Source organism: Canis lupus, chromosome 22 (genome assembly GCF_011100685.1).
Source record: "Canis lupus familiaris isolate Mischka breed German Shepherd chromosome 22, alternate assembly UU_Cfam_GSD_1.0, whole genome shotgun sequence".
Lineage (NCBI taxonomy): Eukaryota > Metazoa > Chordata > Mammalia > Carnivora > Canidae > Canis > Canis lupus.
The window spans coordinates 37,567,801-37,578,564 of NC_049243.1; the positions used below are offsets into that span (position 1 = coordinate 37,567,801).

A 10,764-nucleotide genomic window follows, 5' to 3' on the forward strand; every position below is an offset into this window, starting at 1 on the left:
TTAAGAATCATTTTTTTATTTACTATCTGAAGCAATATTTTCTATTTGTTTCCTAACAAAACAAGTAAACAATTTTAATTAGTGAATGTGTCATACTATGAACCATCAATTTAGACACAATCTCTTGCTTATTAAAAAGGGTAGATAATAAAGTATTCATGAGCTTAATTTTCAAGGAGCTTTTAGGCTTGCAGAGTGATAGTGTTGCTGGTGGTGGTGATGATCATGATAGTGTGGGTGGTGCTGCTGTGACTTTAATACATGCCATCAGATAAGGTAGATATGCTGCTCATGAAGAAGCCTTCCTTTCATTCACTTTATTATATTTTTCCTTTCATTCTCTTTAGATGGTTGAATAGCTATAGAAGATTCCATGAACTTTTTAAAAAAAGGATAATAACCTAATTGCCTCCTGATTTCTACTATACCAATAAATACACAGTAAATAAGATATTTAAAAATACTTGTGAATGAGTTGTTCAGAAATATGCAAATTTGAAGTATAGTGACTAGAAGTTTCTTCTAAAACTAGGATCTCCGAATTCATAAACATTTGTACTACTTACCTGCTTTGTGACTCTTGAGCAAGCTACTTAACATCTTTATGTGAGCTTAAATTTCACCATCTCTAAAAAAATAGATGATAATAATATTGAAACACTGGTTTACTAATATAATTAAATAAAATGGGCTATGTAAGAGAACCTAACCCAGTTTCAAAACATGTTAACTATTTAATAAATATTGCTATAATAGCTGATCATATTAATGTTGTTTTGTTTTTATTGTTATAAAAAATCATCTGAGCATATCAATACACGCAGAAAAAGCTTTACTATACATGTCAAAATTCAATGGCATGTATAATAAAATCACCATCAAACTAACAATAGAGAATTTAGGCATTAGAGTTTGACACTTCCTCAATTTATCAGTAACATTACAAAAAAACCCTCTATAGCTAACATCATATTTAATTAAAGAAACTGGAAGCTTTCTAATAAATTTCAGGAACAACACAAAGATGTTCACTCACTGATCTTTTTTTTAAAGACCTTACTGGAAGGGCACCTGGATGGTCTGGTGGGTTACAGATCCAACTCTTGGTTTTGGTTCAAGTGGTGATCTCAGGGTCATGAGACTGAGCCCTGTATTGGCCTCCGCACTCAGTGCAGACTCTGCTTGCTCTCTCTCTCTCACTGCCCTTCCCCCCAATCTCTAAAATAAATAAGTAAATCTTTAAAAAAAAATCTTACTGGATGTCCTAGTTAGTGCTATTAGACAAGAAAAGGAAGAAAACTTACACTGACTGGAAGGAAGAAATAAAACTCTCTTTGTTCAGAGATGACAACTGTGTAGAAAATCCCAAACAATGAAAATACCCTGGAACAAATAAAGCAATAATAGCAGTATTGCAGGATACAAAGTATATGTTAAAAAATTAATTTCTGTCTTATATGTTATCAATAAATAAGTTGACATCGAAATTAAAAATACAGCACTAGTCACATTACCACAAAAAATACAGCACATTTTAGTCTCTGGCTGGTTGATGAACTCACAAGTGTAGATGGTGTGCTACATGAGGGGCAAGTCTTTTGCCAACATCACAAGGGTCTCTGGTTCAATGAGTGGTGTTTGACACTAATTCTTGCTATAACAAAATCTGTATAAAATATGTATGTGGAGGGATCCCTGGGTGGCGCAGCGGATTAGCTCCTGCCTTTGGCCCAGGGCGTGATCCTGGAGACCCAGGATCGAATCCCACATCAGGCTCCCGGTGCACGGAGCCTGCTTCTTCCTCTGCCTGTGTTTCTGCCTCTCTCTCTCACTGTGTGCCTATCATAAAAAAAAAAAAAAAAAAAAAAAAAAAAAAAAATATATGTATGTGGAAATCTGCAAAGTTCCAGAGAAAAAATAAAAAATAAAAGAAGCTCATAAAGTTAAAAAAATAAAGCAAGCAATTTGCATATTTAGTCTTTTCATAGAATAAATATTGTATGAGAAAATGAAATGAGAAACATAACTGATTTTTAGTATTCTACTTTAGAAAGCAAGAAAAACATTATTCTAGGTGAGACATGTGAGATGTACCTTTTATTATCACTACAATCTTCAATTTAATGTGTTCATACATTTCCTTTTTATTACAGAAATTAGCATTAGGAAACCACTTTTCTTTAATTACCAAGTAATGCCTCAGGTAAAAAGAATTACATTTCCTGTGATAAGAGTTCAATGGGGAAAAGAAAACATTTATGCTAATAACAGTTTAAGTCGTCAATTAGTAGTGCACTCACAGTCAGGAAAAATAGTTTTTAAGTCTTTAGCAAAAAATGAATCATCAACAAAATCAGCAACTAGAATTAGAATTAATTGCATCTATAGAGAAACATGTATTTGAATATTCAACTTGTTTCTCTTTTCTCCCTTCTCTTCCATATTCTTTCCAAGCCTAAAATTCAAATCCATTGAACCAGCCAATCATTAAAACTATTGTTTCTGATATTATTTATAGCAAAATAATTCAAAAGCCCATAGCTATAACTGATTTCTGTGAGACATTGAGCTGTTGCAATAAGGGACCACTATCTGAATATTGCTTCAGGCCAATCTTTAACAAGATTTCCCAAATAAAGAAAATAATGAAAAGAACTTTATTTAGACTCCATAGCAAGACATTCTACACATAGTTGTCACATACTAACGCTTTTTAAATTGAAGAATACATTATCAAGTATTCTGGCTGAGGCCAGTGGTTGACCCACAAGGTATTCAAATACTATTTTCTGTAAACTAAGATCTTTCCAAATATAATGGGAACTGTTAGAGAATGTTTAAGCCAGATGCCACTGGGGAAGGGAGCAGATATAAACAAACAAACAAACAAACAAACAATCTTTAATTTCTCCAGGTAATGATTTTCTTTTTTAACTGATGCATTCTACTAGCAGTCATTATCTTGTAATTTTTCACTTGCAGAAGAAAAGTCTCATTTTACCCATAACAGTAATTTTTATTGATTGTGTTTCCAAACATAATGCTGAATAGTAGAAATGCACAGACCAGTAAAGACTAAAAGAAAACAAAACAAAACAAACAAAGCCCCCCACAAAAAACAAAAACAAAACAAAAACCCCTGCAGTATAAGAACTATAATGGGTCATAGACACAAATACACAATACAATGTGAGCTAATGGAAGCAATATGTCATATTGTTCAAGACATTTGAATATTTCACCAAACTGCCTGAATTGGAATCCTTACTCTGGCACTTAATAGTCATATGTGTTTCAGCAAGGGTATAACTTTTCTATGCCTTTGTTCCTCATTACAGTAATGGAAATAACTATTACTTCATAGAGATGTTGTGAATTAATAAAATAACACTCTAAAGTAAGTTTTAATAGCCCTTGGAGCATTGTAAGTGTTTATCTTTCATGATGCTTTGGTGTGAATATAACCAAAAACCTGTTAAAGCACAAGAGAAAATACGGAGGTAAGATGAGATTCAGGTTTGATTGAAATAATGATTCAATGATGAAGTAAAATATTTATTTTTTCTCTCTTTTCTTTATCCAAAGTTATACAGTTCTATTCATTGTAGAAGTGGCAAAGGCAAAAGGATAGGGAGCCAAAAGTACCTGGAACTTAGAAGTGCATTGGTGATACACAATGGGAGTAGAAAGTATATGATAATACTAACTACTAATAATAGGCATTCAACCACAATGTCCATTATAGAAGACAGGTATAGAACACTAAAAATACATCAAAAAGGAGAAAGTATTGCACTGGTGTTTTGGGTAATAAATTGGAAACGTGTTCTCAAAATATGAACTGAGCTTTGAAGAAAGGTCTGAGAACACTAAAAATGATAGAATAAAGGAAAGATATGATAGTCAAAAATGTTAGAATATACAAAGTCATGTAGACCTTTGAAGCAAGTATATCTTGTCTTTAAGTCATAAATTGGATATTTTAAAGAAAAGCTTAGCCATAAAAGTGTAACTGATAATTTCCTTTTTCTACTTATCCTAAGTAACAATTAGAATCAAATTGGCTTGGGGCACCTGGGTCTCTCAGTTGATTAAACTTCTGACTCATGATTTTGGCTCAGGTCATGATATCACGACTCTGCATTCAGATTGTCTCCCTCCCTCTCTTTCTACTCCTCCTTAACCCCATGTTCTCTATCTCAAAAATAATAATTAAAAAAATCTTTAAAAAGTTAAGAATCAAATTGCCTTCCCATTACATATTCTTGAAGCTCCAAGATTGTGCAATGCCAAATTATTTCTAATTCTCATTTTTACTATGTAGCCCACCTTTTCTGTTTAGTCAAGTATGTCATAATCACATTTTCAAGGTAATGTTAGTTAGTTAATGGAAGTTTGTCTCATTACAAAGTAAAGGTAAGTTGTAATTTCCCCATTTTTTTCTATTTCTTTACTGCTTTAATTTTTCTTACACTTTCAATTCTATAAAGTCAAAAAAGGAAAGAAAAATTATAAATCGTCATGGTATTGGGGAGGCCAAAATGTTGGACTATTATTTTCATTAAACCAAAATATTTTAATTGATTTATTTCAATCAATATTAATCTTATTTTAGTTATATTTCAGCATGTGATTTGCCCCCAAGTAATATGTATAGTAAAATACCTTACTATAATTTTGTAATCAAATAACTAAGTTTTAAATTCTTGTCTTGCAATTTATAAGTTGAGTAATGTTGGCTAAATGATTTAATCTTCCTGGGTCAGTTTCCTAAACTACTAATACATATAATAAAACTTTTCCTACCTGCCTTGCAGGATTAGTATGAGAAAATGAATTAAATAGTATAAGTGATTTTATTACGTCAATAGAATAATAATACTTCAGAGGAATTCAATAAATATAATTCTAGAAGTTTAGATAAATATGAATGCATATTTCTCTTCTGGATGTAAAGTAACTCAGAAATTTTCAAGAAAGTAATTAGAAGACATTGCTGATCTGCTGCCATGGGTGGATGCAGATGTCTGTTCCTACAAGAAGCACGGCCATCTGTGTATACTGCAGCTTCATTGCTCTGTGACAACTTCCTGCTGAATGCAACACAGCTAAATCTAGAGCAAATTGAATAAGTATGTTTTCATTTTCAAGCATGTTAGTCATTTATTTTGCTGTCAGGAAATGTTTTTATTTGTTGTTGAGTTTCACATCACTAGTAATTTTATTGCACATTTAAGCAAGAAATCATTAGCCATTCTTCTATATGGTTGAATGTTTTAACAAACAAACTGAAACTTGGAAATCATGTCATATACTCTGAGTTATGTACTCTGAACAATTCCCAACCAAAGATATTCAAATGAGGATTTATTCATGCACAGAATTTATTACATATAATGGCTTATACTTCAATATATATATATGTTAAAATCTTAGTCCTTTGGAATTCTTATTTTATAAATAACCAATATAGTAAAGGAGTCTCAAAATATGTAAAGATTTCTGTAGAATTAGTTTTATATTGTGCAGGTAAGAATAGTAACATTTATAAAAGGTTAAATCTGTATTAATATACCTGTGAGTCAATCTTCCTTCTTTTACCCATGGAAACATGGTTCTGCTCTGGGATGCACCACACTTTATCTCCTTCTTGTTACTGACTCCCAATGCCTTTCCAAGTATATGCTGTTGAAAGTCGAAGCATTTCAGGTTGGGAGGAAAATCAAACAGCTTACTCATGTCCACTTAAAACAAATCTCCCTGCGCTAAACAAGGCACTACTATTCACTGTCCTTCCGCATAGAAGCATGGCTCTCACACATACAGAATGATCATGGTTAATATCTTCAGGCTTTGTCCAATTAGTCTTCTATGAAATCCATGGTATTATTGCTTCCATGAGCTTTTGTTAAACCCTATTCTTCTATGGCTTACAAAAAAGTACTCTTGTCATATTTCTTTTTTTGTTGTTGTTGTTGTTTTGTTTTTAAAGATTTTAGTTATTCGTGAGAGACACACAAAGAGAAAAGCAGAGACACAAGCAAAGGGAGAAACAGGCTCCATGCAGGAAGCCCGATGCGGGACTCAATCCCAGAACTCCAGGATCATGCCCTGAGCCAAAGGCAGATGCTCAACTGCTGAGCCACCCAGATGTCCCTCTTGTCATATTTCTTTTATCTATTCTTATATACTTTTTTTCATTCTGATGATATGACAGTTACTTTTCTGTGTCAATTGATTAGGGCTAAGGGATGACCCAATAGCTGTCCATCATTTCTGGCTATGTCTGTGTCAGAGATTAGCATTTGAATTAGTAGACTGAGTACAGAGATTCATCTTTACCAAAGTGGAATTTGGGACAATCATCCAATCCACCAAAGACCAGAATAGAACAACAAGGTAGAGAAAAGGCAACTTTTATTATTCTCTTGAATTGGGATACCCATCTTTTCATGACCTCTGACATCAGAACTTCTAGCTCTCAGGTTTTTGGATTCCTTTGTGCTTTAGATTTATACTAGTGCCTCTCATCTCTAAATTTTCACTCCTTTGGAATTGGGCAGAATTATACTTCCAGCTTTCTTTGTTCTCCAGCTTATGGATGGCAGATAGTGAAAGTTCTCAGCCTCCATAATCACAAGAGTTAATTGCATAAAAATCTCTCTCTTATATATATATCTATATCTACCCTATCTGTTCTGTTTCTCTGTTTTTCTTTCTGGAGAATGCTGACAATACAAATGTATTGTTGTCAGGTATCATAACCTTTGCATACTTTTTCTAGTTTCAAATACTTCATATATACAATTTCATGACACAACAGATTCCATGTTACGACCACTTTCCTAAACTTCAGCATTCTATTTGACATGGATTCCCCCTTTGAGTGGAGTGTCCTTTAGAGTTTTTTTGCAGAGAATATAATACACTCTAGCTGGTTTGAGTAGAGTGAGATTTCCTAATTTTTACAGAGATGAAAGACTCCATCACTCAATATTCATCAGTTGATAAACCTTTTGGATTTTGTTTTAAATGATTTTCATATAGTTTTGCTCATATAAGTCATTGTAATTCTGATCTATAAAATTTATTCTTAGTCTTTTAATATACTTGCCAGATTGAGAACAAGTTTTACCTATCTCTGAAAAATCATTTGTATTTCAAAATTTATATATAACCATTATATTATTGGAAACACATGCACAAAAAATAGGTAGGCAGGACTTTTTTATAGCCATGTACATTGGTGCATTTACGTTTCTTTTAAAATGTAAGGAACACAACATATGTCAGTTCTTTCAATTGTAAGAATTAGAAAGTATTCTATTCAGTAGCCAAACAACTACCTTCAAGGCAAAAATTATCATAGGTTCAGATTTGCATGCAAAGTTACCTAAATATTATTATAACATTTAAAAAAATCAAAAAAACTATTCTTTTTTAAAAAAAAAAAAACTACCCTGATCCCCACTTCTTTATCATAGTGAATTAGTAAATGACACTGCCATCTATAAAATTAATCAAGTTAGGGCACCTGGGTGACTCAGTGGTTGAGCATTTGGCTTTGGCTTAGGTTGTAATCCTGAGGTGCTGGGATCTTCTGCATCAGAATACTTGCAAGGAGTCTGCTTCTCCTTCTGCCTATGTCTCTAACTCTCTCTCTCGCTCTGTCTCTCATGAACAAATAAATAAAACTTAAAAAATTAATCAAGTTAGAATGAATGATGATGATTATTCCTGGATATCTTCCTCTCCCCAAACCCTCATATTAATCATGGCATGCTCTTGTCAGTTCTGCCTGAAAACTCAATCTCAAGACCATGAGTAATCACCATGCAATCTAGCTTTCATGGAACAATCTGTCATATGATGGACAAAAGACAAAAGATACAACTAGAGGCAGCTAAAAATTCTGAAGGGCTTTAAATAATATACCTATTGGATAAGGTCTATTTTAAAAGTGTATATATAAGGTGAGAAAATATATTTACAAGCATTTAAAATTAGCAAAGAACCAGACACTAACAAACAAAAAACCAAAAACCAGACTTGAAAAAGTTCCCAGGAGAACAAATAGAAATGAAAATATCATCTTTGGAATTAAAAAAAGCTATGGATAATTTCAATAAAAAAATAAACAAAGCTGAAGAATTTAATAAGAAGATAAATTATTGAAAGTACATGAAATGTAGAGCAGGAAAGAGGTGAAATGAATAAATGTTTTCCTTAAGTGCCCACTCTGCCCCTCTGCTCATCTTTTAAAATCTTCAATCTCTTAGTTCCATATGATATTTACCTGATACATCCTGTTTTTTAATTCTGTTTAGAAAGACACACTTGGCCTAGTTGTTTCCAATAATAGTAATATTATTAAGAGAAAAATTAGGAAGATAAAATATTCAGAGGCATTCTAGCCTTCCATAACAACTTAACACCAAATAAATGTTCACATATATTGCCTACATGAGGACCAAGTCAAAATGGCCGTTTTGAACCATGTTTTACTCAAATATGTATACTTTTTAAATTATACTTTAAAATTCTAGACTTATTTAGATTTATTCTCTTTGATTGAAAATGGAAACCAGCTTTTCAAAATAAAAATAAGATATTGTAAACTCAAATTCCAAATATTATTTGTTAGCATTTAAAAAAATTTGGTGATGATTTTATAATATACTCATGTTAGCTTAGTATCTAATTTCCTCACAACTTCTGTAAACTATGTAGTACTGTCAGCATTTATTAGGATGGTATATACATTTAGTTAACCATTTATTCAAAAGAGAGAATTGGAGCACCTGGATGACTCAATCAGTTAAGTGTCAGTTAACTCTTGACATTGGCTCAGGTCATGATCTCAGGGTCATAAGCTTGAGCCCTGCATCAGGCTCCACTCTGGGAGTCTTTCCTGCTTAAGATTCTTTTTCTGTCTGTTTTCTCTGCAACACCCACTCCTTGCTCATGCTATTTCTCTCTCTAAAATAAATAAGTAAATAAATAAATAGAAGAATTAAGTTAATTATATACTTTTTTCATCAGATCCCCAAAATGGTAGAATTTAAATTTATTTAAAAGTATTTTTTCCTGGGACATTTGGGTGGCTCAGTGGTTAAGTGTCTGCCTTCAGCCCAGGGTGTGATCCTAGAGACCCGGGATTGAGCTCCCTGCATGGAGCCTGCTTCTCCCTCTGCCTCTGCCTGTGTTTCTGCCTCTCTCTCTCTGTGTCTCTACTGAAAAAAATCGTAAAGTCTTTAAGAAAAAAGTATTTTTTCTTTCTAAATTTTAGCATATCGTGTATCCTTATATCAACTAAATATCAAAGGATTTATTAGAAAAAAAAACTATGCCTCTTACAATTTTGGCAAGAAATGTTTTCGCAATTTTGCATAAATCTCTTTCTGAGAAACACTCTGAAAAGCAGAATTAAGGAGCAGGAAGGATTTTGTTAGCTTCTGACTTTCTTAGACCTGCGAAAATATGGTTAGCCTTATAATTGCCAACTCAGTTCCTGAATTAGGTGGGCTATAGATTTTGCATTATCAGCACTAAGTTCAACAATATTGCTATTTTTGTTCTATATAAAATTTATAAGCTATTGTCAATTAGATGCTCTTGAAAAACTCTAATACTCTTTTGCTACTTTGTATGTTATGACTGTTATGACTTTTGCTTTGTTTTCCTGATTAGCATTTTGTGTTTATATAGCTTGAAAATAGCCTTAAACTTATGTCCATTTGGTTGGGCCTTTTGATAAGAGAATTTAGTCAGTTCCTTTCCTGAAAACTTACTTTGCCAATTTTTTTTCCTTTCTTCTACTCGTACAGACAGCTGACTATGTCTTAGCTGGAATTGTTTCCTGGAACCGCATCAACACATCCCCACTTGCTATGTATTCCCAAAACTTAAACACATTTCCATGTCCAACATCTTCTACTAGAACTCTTTGAATAGTTTTGTAACATGAAATTGAAAAGTTTAGTTTGCCACAGAATCTTTGGACAGAATATACAGTTCTAGACTACTGATACTTCCTTGGAGCCAGAGTCTATAAAAAATTCTGTATCTTTAATCTTGAACTTTCCAGTAGCTATATGTGATATCTGCCCTGGACCTTATGAATATTTCAATAAGTGAAGAAGAGGGCCACAATATTGACAAAAATGTCTAAAGTAAGAGGAAATGGAAACACTACAATGGATTTATTATGTAAGACCAGATAAGCTATCATCTGATTGTGTTGCCTTGGGGTGTCCAAAGAACACTCTTTTCATGAAAGATAATAAATAATTCGCTGATAAGAGACATAGCAACATCTCTGAGAATCTTAATGATGGCTGTTCTCTGCATGATATGATTCTTAGTAGGAGGATAATGTTATGTACTACCTAATAATCAGTGGATATGGTGGGATTTTGAAAAGGCAGACCAAGTGGCAACAGGTCACCATCAGAGGCAAGGAGGGCAAAATTAATACATAATGGGTAGCATGACCTGATGTCTTTTAGGATAACTTGATTTTTAGGACTCTGTGATGACTAAATAGATCACGGTTTTCCTAGAAGAGAGATTGACAGCCAGATATTAAATTTGTATAATAAAAATGTTCAAGAGCTAGTGGGCAGATATGGTAATGGAAAAATGGGGTCCTTCTTCTGGTTGAGATCTAATATAGTTCAAAAATCTAAATATGTTCACAAATCCATAGTCCATTGTTTGAAAGTGTGGCCAGGTCCCCTTAAGGAAGAATCCTGTAATAGTATA

The 10,764-nt window shown here is 32.9% G+C and overlaps 1 pseudogene; it reads left to right on the plus strand.

Moving 5' to 3' along the window:
* Positions 1-1,524: 1,524 nt before the first annotated feature.
* LOC119865292 lies at positions 1,525-1,662 on the plus strand (annotated as a pseudogene).
* Positions 1,663-10,764: the final 9,102 nt, after the last annotated feature.